This window comes from Ochotona princeps, chromosome 2, assembly GCF_030435755.1.
Source record: "Ochotona princeps isolate mOchPri1 chromosome 2, mOchPri1.hap1, whole genome shotgun sequence".
NCBI classification, from domain to species: domain Eukaryota; kingdom Metazoa; phylum Chordata; class Mammalia; order Lagomorpha; family Ochotonidae; genus Ochotona; species Ochotona princeps.
In genome coordinates, this window is record NC_080833.1 from 48,116,606 (window position 1) to 48,134,040 (window position 17,435).

General features: G+C 42.4%; 1 pseudogene; it reads left to right on the forward strand.

Moving 5' to 3' along the window:
* LOC131483241 (protein SET-like) overlaps window positions 1-15,155 on the forward strand; it is a 63,654-nt pseudogene extending 48,499 nt beyond the window's left edge.
* Window positions 15,156-17,435: the final 2,280 nt, after the last annotated feature.

The following is a 17,435-nucleotide window of genomic DNA, read 5'->3' on the forward strand; positions in this document are numbered from 1 at the left end:
TTCCAGCTACTAATTGATAGATAACCGGACTGAAGATGGACCTTGAAGCAACTGAACATGTGGATGGGGGAGGAGGGCTTCAAAAATGTGGAAACAATGTGACATATCATGTAATACAAATACATAACTTCAAAAGAAAAGTGACATCAATGAGCAAAATGCAGATAAAGATGTGAAAAAAGGAGACCCAACACTGTTTAGGGGATGAAGGACAGGTGCTTGAAAGGGAGTATGCAAACTGTGATCCAAGTGATAAGTAGGCAATAACAAAGTGATGGCCTGAGAAAAGAGCAACTCCAGGTAGAATGAAAACCTGTGCCAAAGTTCCTGCAGCAGGGCTCATGACAAGATTGTAGGACTGAAAGGACAACTGCTTCTGATCTCTTTCTGGTCATGGGTAGATCCCAGAAGAGCCCTTTACATCAACCTAATCAAACCACTGGTCTTCTGGATGTTCTTCTCTTGCCCCATCACCCATGGCAGCACTTCCTAGCAGGACCATGGTATCTTTTGTGCCACAAATAACTTGCCACTTCCTTAAGACGCTGATTTCCCCAGTCCCTTGACCACATGCCTCCATTTACTCCAGTGCACCCCACAAAAATGACAATGCAGTATTTTACACATATGAACCGTGGTGGTTCATCTTATGAGTTCAAAAGATACTTAGAGTGCTGTTAATGCATGGTTTTTTGTCTATTGATGAGAGCAATTGCTAGAAAGTTGTTTTTGAAGCAATAATGAGTAAGTCTCTGTCCTCACCGGTGTGGATGGGCACAGTACCATCTGCTGAGGGCCAGAATAGAACGAAAAGGCAAACGAATGACAGTTTCTCTCTCTTTTCACTATCAGGGTCATCCAACTTCCTCTGCTGTCTGACACTGGAGCTCCTGATTCTCCGTCAGCTGATTGTGAGACCAGTTGGGGCACCCCTCACCACTGACACCCTAGACCTTTGTACTGGATGGTTTTACTGGATGGCACAATTGACTTTCCTCGGCAGCTAAAATTTAGGCAACCTACTTGAAACTTGTAGGCTCTATAATAATGTGAGTCAATCCCATGACCAGTCTCCTCACATGGGCCAGCATTAAGACACAGCAAACTAAATTACTGCTTGAGGCAGCCAAATTCCATTATACAGTGCTGATACCTTGGTTTGCTTTCTCTTTTCAAGATTAAAAAGTAAAATTTGCTGTTGACAAAATCCCACCTTCCCTTCCCCAGAAAGTAAAATCAAATCTTCCTCTGTAAATCCTGTCATGTTACTCCAGGCATATTCTTTTCCCATATACTATTTTGTGGACAAGAAATACACAATGCAGTGACTGGGTTTTGTGGCACAAATAGGGTAAGCTGCACCTTTGATGCAGACACCCCATGTTAGCATTGGTTCAAATCCAAGGTGCTTTGTTTTCTCTGCTATTAATACAGCTGGGAAAGTAACAGATGATGACCCAGGTACTTGCTGCCCATGTGGGAGACCTGAATTTTGTACTTTTGTTTTTGATCTAGCCAAGAACTGGTTGCTGCGTTGTTTTGGCGGGGGTTCGGGGTTGGGGTGAACCAAAGAATGGAAGATCTCTCTCTCTCCTCTCTCGTTGTCTTGCCCTCTATCACTTTAACTTCCAAAATAAAGCTTTTTAAAAAGAAAAATAAAGAAATGTGCACTCATGCACACACACACGGGTCTTTCAGAGAGTTTGTGGAAAATGGAATAAACAGTTTATACATTCATGCGGGTTTTTTAACAATATATATATTTTTATGAGCCTTTTGAAAAACTATCAACTATTTATATGTAAACATGTTTTTCTTCTATTGATTTTCTCTGGAGAACCCTGATCCATATGTGTACCATAATGTGTCAAAAGGTAAGAAGCATTGAAAACAAAATTCAACTATCCAGTTTAAAACTCAGGTTTCCACTTTGTTGTACCTGAGACTCATCTGCCACTTCCAGGGCACTCTCTCTACCTAGCAGAAGGACCCGAGGCTTACCAGTGTCCTGGGGCAGTGTGACTGGCTTTCACCCTTCCTACTACTTTTTTCAGTCTGGTGTGTTCAGATGCCTTCAGGAACAGATTATTGACATTTCTCATACTTCTCTACAAGCTCCTCTTCTCTGCGTACCCAGTCATAACATATTTCTTTGATGTATTTCCACCAGCACTACCCTTAATACTCTCTCAAACAAGACTCTTGTGTACACTGATACCTTTACAGTTCTTTCCTCTTCTTGAGATGCCCGTATCCTTGGCATCCTTATGCTGAAGGATATTAATAAACATTAAGAAAAGATAACTAAATGTGCTTGCAGTTTCGAGCAAGGAACATTAGGAAGCTCTGGGTTGAACAATTGTGTGGCACATAGGAGTCACACTGAATTTCTAGGAAAGATATTTGGTATCTTGACTTTTCCCAAACTACCAAACTACAACAGCATTGTGTGAGGGGCAGCTGTGGGACTGGGCAATGCTCCAAAGGTCACATATTGGAAATGTGGGATTTCAGTTTAGGACAGCGAGAGGTAAAGAAGGAGAAGACAAAGGGCAGGTATTTGATCTAGTGGTTTAAACTCCCACAGTTCATATTGGAATACTCTGATTCAATTCCCAACCCCACTCAGAATTCTAGCATTCATGCCAATGCACATCCTGGGAACTTGCAAGTGATGGCTCAGGTGATTGGGTTCCTGCTCACACATGGGACATCTGGATTGAGTTTCTAGTTCCAGGCTTTGGTCTGGTGCATACCTGCCTGTGGAGTGAACTAATGACAGAAAACAAGTGTGTGTGTGTGTGTGTGTGTGTCTGACTCTCTCTTTGCCTATGAAGTAAACAAACCAAATAAAATAAGAAGAAGGAAAAGAAGGAAACGGAGGAGTCACAGGAATAAAAGAAGGAAGAGGAAAACATGCCGACACCTCAAATCCGGAGGTTTGTATTTCCCCTACTCAGAAACAATTGTTTCATTGTTTTTCTTTCTTTTTTTTTTTCCTCTTGGCAGTGTAGTCTAGGGTTGGGTTGTGCAGGAGGTGTAAAAATAAGCAAAGCAAACTCTTGTTGCTAATGAAGAATGGGTTAGTAGCCACGCTAGTTTGAGGATCCAGCCTCTCCTCTTCCATGGAGATCCCAGCTGCAGAAAGTATTTTGTCAGTACTCAGCACAGGGCTGCGATGATGCCTTTTGCAGCAACCTTTCCTTCCTCATCTCAAACAATAGCTCTTCTCTGCAAGCTGCCCAGAGTTCACTGAAGAAATAGATTTAAAAAAGCAGGTGACTGTTGACACTGTTACCTAATTATTCCACTGGGATTGTGTTAGCCTTAGTTAAAGCTGGTATTTGAAGCCCTAGAATCAACAATGTATTAATATTAATAAAAAAACTGTTATCATCATTTATATTCAGCATCTTCTATGCATCAGGAAATGTGTAAAACAATATGCATAACTAGTATTCAAGCAATGTTTTGAGATTATTTTAAGGATGTCTTTTTTTGTCTGTTTCCTAAATCTATACCTACTTTGGCAACTCCAGATGTAGTCAAGGTCACATTTTTATTATTTAACATTAAGGTTAGCCCGGATCCAATTCCTCTCTCTTTGTTTCCTCCCTTTGAATTGTTTCCTTAATCCAAAAGCCCAGTACTATTTCTAACACTTCTCCAAGGGAGAATAGGAGAGTCTGGTCCTGTGGATGAGTGGATCTATTTTCAGTAACTCTAGTTGCTGACAGCACTGCATGGGGTCACCCTCACAGCCAGAGCCTTTGTATTTATTGCTCATCTTCTCCTCCTGTTTCAGAGATATCCTTGCTGTTTTAGACTCCCTAAAAGCTTCAAAGAATGTTTAAACAGACCCACACACATGCACACACTCACATATAAAATTTAATATTTGGGAAACAGAGAGGGAAATACAGCGAGAGATCCCCACCTTCTGGTTCACATTTCAAATGCCTACAATAGTTAGGGGTTGCTCAGTTCAAAACCAAGAACTGGGAACTAAATCTAAGGCATCCACACTAGTAAGAGTAACCCAACAAATAGAGTAATCACTGATGCCACTCAGGATCTGCTTTAGCTCGAACCTGGAGTCAGGAGTTAGAGCTGGTAGTTGAACTCAAGTACTCCAATGTGGAGTTTGGGCATTTTAACCACTAGGTCAAATGCCTGCTTCTACACTGGATGTTTTTAAGAAAGAAAATGCAACTAACCCAGTAACGTTCTTGGTCAAGTGGGTGCTATACAAGGGCTCCCCAATGTGTTTGTAACATACCCACACTTCAAGCATAATCTGAAGCCACACACTTGACTAAAATGATGTTTTTGTGATCATATTACAGTTGTTACTGAACCTGAATCTTCAATCTATAAATACCTTATCGGAAACTGTTCGACAATCCTTATTGCCAGTCTATTCAGTCATGAGTATTTGTTGGAAATGGAGTAATCTAGTTTGCAACTCAAACGCAAATCCCGTCACCAAAGCCTTCACACTCACAGACTATTCCTTTCCTATGCATTTATGCCTCTTTCCAATCAAGTGATCCACATTGCACACTAAGAGAAGCAGACAGTCTAAGCCAAGAAAGATTTGCTTGTGAAATTACTTCTGCAGGGATCAGTACACTGCCTCAAGTGGACAAACTCTTCTCAGATCAGAGGTGACTCCACTTGCTTCCAGGTGTTATGGTAGACAATTTTTAAGTGGCAGCTTATTAAAGGAATTTCAAAATGGCAGATTATTTTTAAAATTTAAATTAATTCAACGGCATTTAGCATACTGTTCTTTCTGGTTCTCAAGTTTCTACTCTCTTGTATTGGCTTTAGGAGACTTCAGAACCTTTGCTTTTCTCCCTTTCTCCTGGCATCTGAATCCTAGCTTCTAAGAGCATCAGCACGGTTGGTGACTCTCCAAGTCTCATTCCTTTATGTGAGATGTGTTGGTACCATTAACCTAGAATCTGGCATCTAGGTAATACCCAATAAACTTAAAAAAAATCTTTTTAAGCAGAGGAAGAGACAGAGATACACAGAGAAAGATCTTGCATACACTGTTCCATTCTTCAAATGCCTGCAATAACCAAGGCTAGGCCTGGTTGAAACCAGGAGCCAAGAATTATTTCAGGTCTCCCATATTGGTGTCAAGCATGCTTCAATCAATGGGTTCTACCAGTCGATCAATCAAGTTTCAAGTCTGGAGGATTATTTTGGAAAATCCCTGCATTGCACATGCTGATCAACTCTGCCCAATTTCTTGTCTGTAAAATGGGGATAGTAATAGCACCCATCTTTTAGGACTCTTGTGAAACCTAGATAGGAAATGAGATAAAAAGTGAACAGAGCCTAAAATATATAAGGCAATAAATGCCAACTATCTTAATTTTGGAATTCAGAAACCATAAATTATCACATAGAATAGACTTGGTACTTGTGGTCACTCTGAAGATGTAAAATGCACCCTTCAGCCAAAAACATGGTTTGTAATTCATGAAAGGTAACACCACACACGCATGCACACACACACACACACACACACACACACACACACATACTCACATATACCAAGAGAGTAGCATAAAGATCTATTGCGGGCCCAGCACAGTGGCCTAGTGGCTAAAGTCCTTTCCTTGAACATGCCAGGATCCCATATGGGTGCTGATTCTAATCCCAGTGGCCGCACTTCCCATCCAGTTCCCTGCTTGTGGCCTAGGAAAACAGTCAAGGATGGCGCAAAGCCTTGGGACCCTGCATCCGCATGGGAGACCTGGAAAAGCTCCTGACTCCTGGCTCCTGGCTTTGGATTGGCGCACCTCCGACCATTGCAGTCACTTGGGGAGTGAATCATTGGGCAGAAGCTCTTCCTCTCTGTCTCTCCTCTCTCTCTCTCTCTCTCTCTCTCTCTCTCTCTCTCTCTCTCTCTCTGTGTGTGTGTGTGTATATATATATATATATATATATATATATATATGATTTTGCAATAAAAATAAATAAATCTTTAAAACAAAAAGGATCTATTGCATTCTAGGAAGAGTAAAGTGGTTTGCAAGCAGGGCAAGAGATTTAGATTCATTTGTCCACCAGTTCATTTTCTTTTTTTTAAAAGAAAATTATTTTTTATTGGAAGGTCAGATTTATAGAGAGACAGAGAGAGACAGAGAGATCTTCCATCCACTGTTGATTCACTCCCCAGGTGGCAGTCCATGCTGGACTCCAGTTCACTTTCTAAAGGACCACAATGATTGGGATATGCCAGGATGAATCCACAAGCTCAAAGCTTCTACTTTTTGCACATTGATGCAGGATCCCAAGCACTTGTGCCATTGTTTTCTGCTTTCCCAGGTACATCAGCAGAAACTGGAATGGAAGTAGAACAGCCTGTTCTTACTGGAGACTATATGGGATGCCAACACTGTGGTGGCAGCTTAATCTGATCTGCTACAATGTCACAACTCTGGGGAGTTACTGGATGTGAGGATGAAGGATCAGAGAGTGAGCAATTTCAAAGCTGTCAGTAATGCTGAAGAAACTTGATAGGAGGTCATTGTTTTGAACTGGTATCCTGCACTAGGCTAAGCAGACCAGATCAAACCAGAATAGAGTCACTCAGGTTCAATGTAATCAAGACAAAATTTTTGGATTCCTTTTTTTTTTTTTTTTGAGGCGTGATGTAACTTCATCACTGCATGCAAATATTCAAAGCAGTCTTTAGTCTACATTTTTAGTATTAAAAATCCACAAGGTGTGCACTACAATGTACAAAGAGACATACACTGTTAAGCTTCCTTAAGTCAATATTACAATCAAACATCACATGTGCAGAACACAAAATTTAGATAAACTGAATTCATAAAATCCAAATTCATCTTCAGAGTATAAAAATAAGAATACAAAGGATCACCAAAATATCCTTAAACCTAATGAAAGTTCATGGGACTCAAGACATTTTACAATGAGGCATTCAAAATGTGAGTCTATGAACCTGGTTTAGGAATTCTTGGGAGCCACGATTGCCTGCATCAGAATATCTGACAAGCAGTAGTTAAGATTTATGTTCTGAAAACTCCCCGTCGTTTGGCTTTATTAACATCAGTTGGGCTTTTGAAGTGCATCCTGCTTGCCAGTGATATCTTAAATGATGTTGTTTACAGGACAGTTTGCACCCATAAACTTTTGCTCAGAAGGAGTTTCTCTGGCATCAAAGCAAATTCAAGTTGCAGCTGTATCTGCAGAGATCATCTCTAAGGAGCCCAAAAGGACACAGAAGATACATCTAGCCAGTTTTCAAAAAACAAAACAAACAAATGTAAAAACCTCAGAAGAGTCCCAAAGTCCCTATTTATCAAAAATGATCCAATATTGACTCTCATTTTTAAAATTTTTAATATTATTTATACAGGTGATGGGGAATTGTATATACGGATGGGAAGACTAGGTGTGGAGGAAGGAGGGTGGGATGAATGCTTAAATTTTTTTCTCCTATGTCTGCAGGGAAGGAAGGGGAGGAGGCACTCCTAGTTATCAAACTATACTGGCACCTTGCCATGGGAAACAGTTATTTGGTTCTGCCTTAAAGACCCCAAAGTGAAGAAAAGTGTTCCAAAGATGTTACTTGAGTGGTTTTTATAGTTGGACTAATTGGGATAGTTTGAGAAGTTGTTGGTTTTGTTGCTCCAGGTTTGAGAAAATCTTTCTAAGGTTTACTGCCTGACCAAGTCCACCTTAGCACTTCCACAGACCCAGAAGCATGTTGCAAAGATTGGCCAGGAGAGTGGTCCAACCTGTTCTGCTTTCCATCCTCTAACCAGACACTCAACATTCTCTACTGGCCTGTATGATCTGGCTGTCATGTCCCCTGTGTGCATCTGAGAATGCTGTCCACTACACAAGCATCAGGTACGAAAGAGGCCCAGTCTTGATTCATGCACTCCAAGGTCAGACCATATGTGTTTTGATTTTCTCTGTGGCTGAGGTTTCAACCCAGGGGTCTAACTGAGGATTCCTCCAAGAATTCTCACCTTGGGTGATCTCAGACCTAAATCTTGTGTGTGCCAGCAAATTCAGGGTCAGGTTTGATCCATCAACTGAATAAGCCAACACACATAACTGGTGGTCGCAGCTTACTGGTCAGTTCTACTCCAGCCCTCTCTCATGTGAACTGACAAGGTGCTACAATCTAGTCCAACCCAGCCTACCACAGGCCCAGTCTCCACGCACATACCAGTGAGTATCACAGCATAGGAGGATCAACCCTAAATAACCTCTACTAGGCCTGCCTTCAATCCCAGCTTTTGAATTGATGGCATGTGCTGTGGCCTAGCCCAGTCCATCCCACATACATATAGCTCTTGTGTACACTCATGGGTGCTTCAGCTTAGCCGCCAGACCTGGCCCACATGTATGCTGTTTGGTGTTGCTGCCCTGACCAGCCTGGCATGCTCCCAACCTTGGTTTTCATGATGACCAACAGGAGTTGCAGCCAAGCAGAGGGAGGCCCACAGTTTTCCTAGTGAGCCCACTCCCAGCCCCAGATCTTGCACCCACAAGGGGGTGCTTTGGTCCAGACTGACATAACTTGCACCCATTCCCAGCACTTGCCAGTGGGTGCTATGATAAAGCTCGGATGGCCTGCACCCATTCTGACTCTTGTGCATGAGAGTGGGTATAGAAGTCTAGTGAGCCTGGCCACCCCAAAAACCAGCCAACCCTGAGTTCCAGCTTTCATGCTCATCAGCAAGAGCAGTAGCAAGAAAGAGTGTCCCTGAAATTATCCTACCAGGCTTGCTCCCAGTCCTGGGTCCTGCATGCACCAGCGGGTACTGCAGTCTAATCTGAGATGGTCTGCCTCTAATCTTGGCATTTGCCAACAGGTACTGCAGCCTGGCTCAGGCCTGCCTGCCTTTAATTCCAACTCATGCTGGTAGGTACAGCAGCCTAGCCAATCCCGGCTGATCCCCAACATCCATGTGAACTGATTGGTGTTTTGGCCTGTACCCCATTGTAACTCTCACTCATGCCAGTATGTACTATGGATTGGCCCAGTCCAGCCCACCCTGAAACCTGGCTCACATGTATGCCAGCAGGTGCAGCAACCCAATCTGGTCTGGCCTGTGCCCAGCCCAACTCCTGAGCTCAGCAATAGGAGCTGCAGCCTAACAGGGGAGTCCCCTAATCAGGCCAGCTCCCAGTCCCAGATCTCGCATGTGCTATTGGGTGCTATTGCCCAGCCTGACATGGTCAGCCTCAGTCCTGGCACTCACCACCAAGTACTGAGGGGTTTGGTCCAACTGGCCCACACCCAGCAAGCCCAGCCTGGCCCTTACCCGGACCCAGCTCTCATGTGAACCAGCAGGTACTATGGCCTAGCATGGCCTGTCCCAAACACATTCCAGCTCTCATGAGCACTAGTGGGTGCCAGAGCCTAGCCAATCTGATCTGCCCCCAAAACTAGCCCAAATTCATGCTACAGGCCAAGGAGTGTTATAGCCTGCCCACATTTCCAGCTAGTGTGTTCCCCAGCAGTGGCTGCAGCCTAGCAGGCTAATTTCCCAGTTCCCTACCAGACCTGCTCTCACGCATGCCAGCAGTGCTGCAACCCTCCTTGGCATGATCTGCCCTCAGTCCTGGCCTTTGCATGTGCCAGTGGGTGCTACAGTCTGGACCAATCAAGCCTCCTTCCAACCATGGCTCCTGCAAGTATCAGGTGAGTTCTGCATTCTACCCTAATTCAACCTGTTATCATCCCTAGTTCTCCACTCAAACCAGCCAGCTCTGCAGTCCCACAGAGGCAAGCCCCCAAATCTCCTACAGAATCTGCTCCCAAATCTAATTTGTTTATGTTCTGGTGGGTCCTGTGGCCCAGCATGACCTGGTCCACCCCCTGCTCTGACACGCATGGGTGGAGACTGTGCCCTAGCCCACCATGCATTCTCCCAAGGCCAAACTTTTGTATGTGCCAACAGGTTGCAGACAATGCTGTTTAGTCCAGTCCAGGTCTCCCATACTGGTGGGTGTGAAGAAGGAAGGAAGGAAGGAAGGAAGGAAAGAAAGAAAGAAAGAAAGAAAGAAAGAAAGAAAGAAAGAGAAAAAAAGAAAGAACAAGGAAGGAATGAAGGAAGAAAGAAAAAAGAGAAAGGTGACTATGCTGGCATACTGATGTAGTTAACACAAATTTGTCATTAACCAGGCTCAGAATCCCCACATGCTATTGGCTGTTTTTCTTCCAGCAGTGTTATGCTTGCCTAGTTAAAAGGCCACTAGGGAAATTGTCTATAGTTGAGACGTTTTTAAAGGGTAGACAGAAAGATCTTAAATGGCAATAATAGCCTGACCTGAGTTGATCCAAAACAGGAGGTTTTCTGGGACTCCAACATTGGTGCACAGTCCTAAAGACTTGAGTCATTCTTTGCTGATTTTTCAGGCCATAACAGGGAGCTGAATCAGAAGTAGAGTTGCTGGGACATGAACCCCGCAATCCTACAGGATGCTGGTATTTACATGTAGATTCGTTTGTTGACTGGTCCCAAAAGGGGTCTTACTTCAGTAAATGTAAATATGCCCTCTATTTTACACTTCAATGGAATGTAATCAAAAGAATCCATTCTGTCAAGTTAAGCTGCAGAACCACCTGGAGAGTACAAAATCTGGGAGTGAGAGTGGGCCCAGTAGGAAAATAGTGGGCACCTCCCTCTTGGGTTGCCACTCTGACTTAGGTAAGCATGAGAATCAGGACTGGGGCAGGCATGGCTAGACAGAGAGTGGCACCCGCCGACAGGCGTGTGGACTTGATAGTGGGGCTAGTTGGGTTGAACTAGGTTTCAATGCCCATTGACATGTACAGGAGCTGAATGGGATGTGGGACAGACTGGACCCGTATGCTGTACATATTGGCAAACATGGGGACCAGAGCAGAGGTGGGTCTAGTGGGAGCTACTGGGAGTCATCCCAACTAGGCTGCACCTCCCACTGGTTTATGTGGCCAAGCATGGTGTGTAGGACCGGGCTGGGCTGCAATACCCATTTGTTTATGTAGAGGACAGGCCTGGAGAGAGAACTGACCCAACAATCACAATCACCAAGTGTGTATGTAAGCTGATTTGGGCGACAGACTGTGTCAGACACTGTATTGGCAAACACACACAAGAATCAGGTCTGGGATCGCCTCTGATGAGGTTTCTTTGGAGATCTCCCAACTGAACCACTGGACTCAGAACTACATGGAACTCAGAAAATTGCAGGTTCCATGGTCTGACCATGGAATGCTTGTGTCAGAGCTGGGCCTCTACAGTGGCTTAGATGAAACAGTGGACAGTATGGCCAATTGCACATGGAGGATACAATTGTACATTAGAACCTGCAGAGGATACCTGGTACCAGAACAGAGGATGGAGGACAGATCAACTAGCCCAGCCAAGTGTTGGCAGTGAAAATCTAGGCAAATGGAGACTCTAAAATGGACTATTTTAGCCAGCGGATTCTGGAGAGATTTCATTGTGCCAATTGTGGTGAGATCAGCAGCAATTCAGAACTGTTGAAATATAAACCACTGGAGCAGAGCCGTCGGAGCAGGCCCTGCAACAGGGACCCTGGGATGGATGGGAGGCTGGATGTGGCTTTTCCCCTTATCTCTGCCTTTCCCCCAGATACAAACAGAAAAAAAAAAAAAAGAATGTGGTAACAATAGTCTTATCCACGTTCCTCTTTAGCCCTTTGAGCCCTAGCCAACTATCTAAAGATTATCAACAAAATAAAAATGTAGAGGAAAAAAAAGAATATATTCTTTTCACTTTGTTTACTCAGTCCTTTTCCTTCTGTAAAACGAACACTCTCAGCACATTGGAAAACTCAATTTTATAGAATAATTTGTAACCCAATTCTAGAATTGCAAATGAAATACAATTATATTTATCAACCAAATTTATTGCGATCTTGGTTTTTTTATGGTACTTTTTTAAATTAATGGAATTAAATATTTACAGAGCTAACAAGGCAAATCACAGTTAACTGTGATGCCTTAATTTTTTTTTCCTTTTTCCCTTCCCTTCTTTTCTGTGATCCTGAAAGAAGACCCTCCTCAAACATGAAGCTACACAACATCACCTTCCTCTCCTCTCAAACCTGATGTCCTTCCTCTTTGGCATTTCTTCCCCCGACCATTGTTTACAAATAATGTAGCTTAGATGTGAGTTTCATCTCATTTTGAGGTTTCAAGTGGTTTCCCCTGAAATATTTTTTAAAACATAGCCTAAAACTTCTTTGATGAAGTCTGCAAAGATATATGATTACTCCCCTTGACTGTTTTAATTGACGAGACCACAGCAGTGATACATGTGACTTCCTAAGCTAGATCAGTAAAGATCAAACAGTTCTTTCTGATATTCTTGGGTTGAATAACCTACAAGAAGTCAGCCACTATCCCAGGAGTTTTTCTTCTTACTTGAGCATGTCATGGAAGCTACACATAGTTGTTTCTGGAGTAGACACTATTGAGCTCCCTTTGGGCAGCCAGCAGCAACAATTGCCTTGTGAATGAACCAACTTGGATACTGAGCCCAGTTAAGCCTTCATAGGACTGTAGCCTCAGCAGATATCTGTAACCAAAGGAGAAACGCGAAGCAAGAATTTCAGAGTAACCCTTCTCAAAGCTTGAGCCATAACATTGTAAACAAGCTAGGTATCTGTTGTTTTACACCACTGATTTTAGGATGATTTGTTATACAACTAAATTGCTAAATACTCTCATTTAAGCATTAAAAAGGTTAAAAATCCCACCAAAGTATAATTTTAAAGAAACATATATGAATAAACAGTGAGCACACGCCCATCTTGATCTATCTCATCAGTAAAGGGACCAGCAGGTAAATATAGATCATTTGAAAAAAAAACTTTGTGATGCAGCAGTGCTAAAAGGCACTGGAGGGGACTAATTCTGTTAAGTCAAATCGCGGAACCACCCGAAAAGTGCATAAACCGGGACAGTGAGCGACCAAGGAGGGAAACAATGGGTTCCCCCCTCTTGGGTCACTGCTCCCGCGGGAGGACATGATAACTTGGAAGGGGGCTGGGGTGACTAGACAGAGAGGAACTCAACAACATCTGTGGGGGCTGGATGGCTGAGCTAGTTAGTTAGAATTAAGCTTTAAAACCCAGGGACAAATACAAGAGCTAAATGGGATGTGGGACAGACAGACTGGACTAGTCTGCTATACACACAGGCAAACCAGGATAGGGGGCGGGCCTGGTGGGGGTTATTGTGGGTCGCCCCGACTAGGCTGCAGCCCCCACTGGTTGACACAAGTGCCGAGTACGTGCTAGGCAGAACCAACCTAGTCTGCAACACCCACTGGTTCCAGAGCAACTCCAGTCCAAAAACAAACCAGCCCAGGAATTGCACCTACAAGCTGATTGTGGCGATGACCAGCTGGACTCAGAACCCTAGCCAAGAAAAGACAGAGGACAGAACGGGTCAATCAACCATCTCAGATATATGTTGGCAGCGAAAACTGGGCGAATGAAGACTCTATGATAGACAGTGTCAACCAGTGAACTCTGCAACGACCTCATCGAGCTGGGAGTGGCAAGACTGGCAGTGATTCATAACTAGAGAAATATTAAAACCACTAGGGGTTGATCGCAGCTAAATAGTCTTCCCAAGAAGCTGTTCAATCCATCTGGACAATGAGCAGCTGGACTATGTGCTTGGCATCTGTTTGCAAGGGAAGAATCTTGATTGAATTTGAACTATAATGCTGCAACAGGGTGGGGGGGTCCACTGTGGGGGAGAGGCATGGGGAGGGGCGGGGGGAAATCCCAGAGCCTATGAAACTGTCACATAATGCAAAATAATTAATAAAAAATAAATAAATAAAAAGGCACTGGAGAAAAAATATTGATATTAGACTACTGGTTTAAGCACAAATTGGTTAATGGCTTACGGGACAATGATACCTAAATATTTTGGGTTGTTCTTCTTCTAGGCAAAAAAAAATCTGCATCTGTTCTAGAAAATAATTCATATTCTTTTGTTTCTTCACAAAACACAGGCCTTACATTACAGTAATGTTTTCGTTAAACAATTGGGTAGGTCAGTTAGATAGTATATACTCTGTTGTGATAATGAAAGAATACACAATAATTTGTCTAAGTTTTCAGTAATTTTTCTTGTTAGGATCTACACTAGACCTAATATTCCCAAAAAGTTATTTTTAAGGCAGAAAACAGCCCAGGAACAAATGGAGGATTAGTGTAATTTCAGTATCTGTGACAGATAGTGGGGTTTAAGAGATAGTTCTAGTTCTCAGCTGCTTTCTTCCCGGTTGACAGTGCTGTGAAGATCCTTGAAGCCATGGCTCCCCCAAACATCCAACTTCACTCCAGTCTCAAACAAAGAAGCCAAGACTGGCTCCAGGACCCAAGCCAGTGGATCCAGAAACCTTTCAGGATCTGCCCAAAGGAGAAAAAAACAAGAAGAAGCAATTGGACATATCGATGAAGTACAGAATGAAATAGATCTAATGAATAAGCCAGCAGAAATATTTTGAAAGCAGAACAGAAATATAACACACTCCACCAACCATTTTTTCAGAAAAGGTCAAATTGATCGCCAAATCCCAGAGTTTTGGATAACAACATTCATCAACCATCCGCAAGTGTCTGGACTGCAAGAGGAGGATGAGGAGACAGTGCATTATCTCACCAGATTCGAAGTGCTAGAGTTTGAAGATATTAAATCAGGTTACAGAATAGATTTTTATTTTGACAAAAACCCTTACTTTAAAAACAAATTTCTCTCTAAAGAATTCCATTTGAACGAGAGTGGAGATCCTTCCTCAAAGGCCACTGAGATCAAATGGAAATCAGGAAAGGACCCGCCGAAGTGGTCAAGTCAAACAGAACAAAGCCAGCAGGAGGCAACAGCATGAGCAGCTTCTTGGCCTGGTTCACTGACCGCTCACCCGGACGCCAGCGCGGATGAGCTGGGCGACGTCATCAAGGACGACATCCGGCTAGACCCGCTGCAGTACTCCTTGGTTCCAGACATGGATGATGAGAAAGGGAAAGAAGAAGAAGATGATGATGATGAATTGGAAGACATTGATGAGGAGGGGGATGAGGATGAAGGTGAAGGAGAGGAGAATGAGGAAGATGACTAATAGAAAACACTGACAGACTCCAACCTTTTTTTTTTTTTTTTTTTTAATTTTCTCCAGTCCCTGGGAGCAAGTTGCTGTCTTATTTTTTTCCCCCTCTTGTGCTTGCTCAGTCTCCCTGTTTTTGAGGTCTCTTTTTTACTCCATGGTTATCACCTTATTGTGGGTAAATAGCTTACCCATAATACAATGGGAAAAACTCTCTTACTCCTTTCTGTTTCAAATTTCACTTTCACCTCTGCTTGTCTCCACAAACTGTTTTGAATCAACACCACTATGCTCTGTGGGGAAACCAAACCTCCTGGTCCCCTGTTTTGGCTGGGAGCTGGCGGCTGCTAGTCCCCTGTGTAGTTGTGCATAGAGTTCTAGCTTTTCCTTCCTTTTTCTGTATATTGGACTCAGAGATTACACTGAGTCTCTATGTGAATACAAACAGTTAACATTTACCAACATGTATCTTCTTTCTCTTGTTTAAAAAAAAAAAAGAAAAGAAAACCTTAAAAAAATGGGGTTCTAGATCAGCCAAGGGTGGCCTTGAGATGTTTAGGTGGGTTCCATGGGCCTTCTGACAGCATGGCTTCTCCTTTGACATGTTTAATTGTGATGTTAAAGTGACATCCTTGCAGTCTAAGATGACACTTTAAAAAAAAATAAGCTTGTCTCCTAATGATGGCTTGAGTCCTGCCACTCAATGGGAGAATCATTAGAAACTGTAGGATCTTATTTGGAATTGACATTCTCTATTGTAATTTCGTTCCTCTGTATTTTTTAATTTTCTTTTTGTTTCACTGGAAAAGAAAAGATGCTCAGTTTTAAACATTAAAAAGTGTACAGGTTGCTTTGTTACAATAAAACTAAATGTATACATGTGCAAAAAGACAGTTCTGACTTAGTACTACTAAACTTTATAATATTATTGCTTATCTTTCTGGTATAATGACTATCACCAAATTCTGTTGTTTCAAATATTATATGGGTTTGAGAGCCAACTAGGTATTTTTCCATTAGAAATAACGGGACTCAATGAAAAGAAGATTATTTAGAAGACTCTTATGAATATTATGAGACTCAAAGTCTCTGTTATAGAGTAATATATTTAATTTGTTAGGCATATTTGTATGAAAAAAAAGTAGAACATTCCCTGGGACTAGCAGTCCTCTCTACCAGCTACCAATTACTTATCAGGTCAATCAGTTCATGATACCTGGTTTCCTAATCTGCAAAAAATGGAGGTAATAACACTTTCCTAACTCAGAAAGAGTTTTGGGAATAACACAGTTTTGTTCACAAGGATTAGTGAGGACACAGATGGTGGAAAAGGAGAAAATCCATCCAAATAAATTGCCCTGTCAATGCTGCTCCACCTCCTTGTTAGAGGCCAGTGTTTTAGTGCTGCTGACTGTATGCCGTGGAATGGTGCGAGCGAGCAAGTTGTCTTGACATCCACTAACTTGGGTAACTAAGGCAACCCAGTCTTCATCCCAGGAGTGATTCACAAAAAGGACTCAGAAAAAAAATGGGCTGGGGAAATTTCCTGAGACTTGAATACATGGATAACAAAGTAAGCCTGCAAACAGGGAGAGAGTTCCAATGCAGATTTTATATTTGCAACACACTGAATGGAGACCCAGACTTGGACATATGCTGGCAGACAGATGCAACTCCTCTTTAAATAGCGGGATATGCATTTCAAGGCGTTGATAGAATTGGAAATATGAAAACATAGATTTCTTTATACAGTAGGTAGTGAAGGAAAAGCCCAAGTCCCCACTGATAACGGAATAGATAATAACATCATGGTATATTCACTTAATACAGCAGAATCAGCAGCGAAGGGAACAATGACACCTCTCTGCACCAGAGTGACTTCATCTTCATGATATCATAAATACAGGAATTTGCATGTATGCACACATATCCACAGAGGTACTATTAAAAATTTACAGAAACATAGAATTAAGAGAGGTTTATTTTGGTGCAAAAAATGAAATCCATGCATATTTTTGATAAAATGTGTTGTTCTGGAACTCTCTGGAGATCCCTCACATACATACAATGTCTGTATGTGTGTATGATTTGTTTATGAGCTTATATAAATAGTACAGTACAAGAGGAGAATAAATACTACAGGAGTTAAAGCAGTTAGGAAATTGGTTTACAATCAGGAAAAAAAAAAAGAAATGCACAGGTAGTGAAACAAGTGTCAATGTTGCAGTTTTAATGCTTGCAGGTTCAATTAATACAATCTTTATTATTTATACAACAAAGGATAAAAAAAGGAGA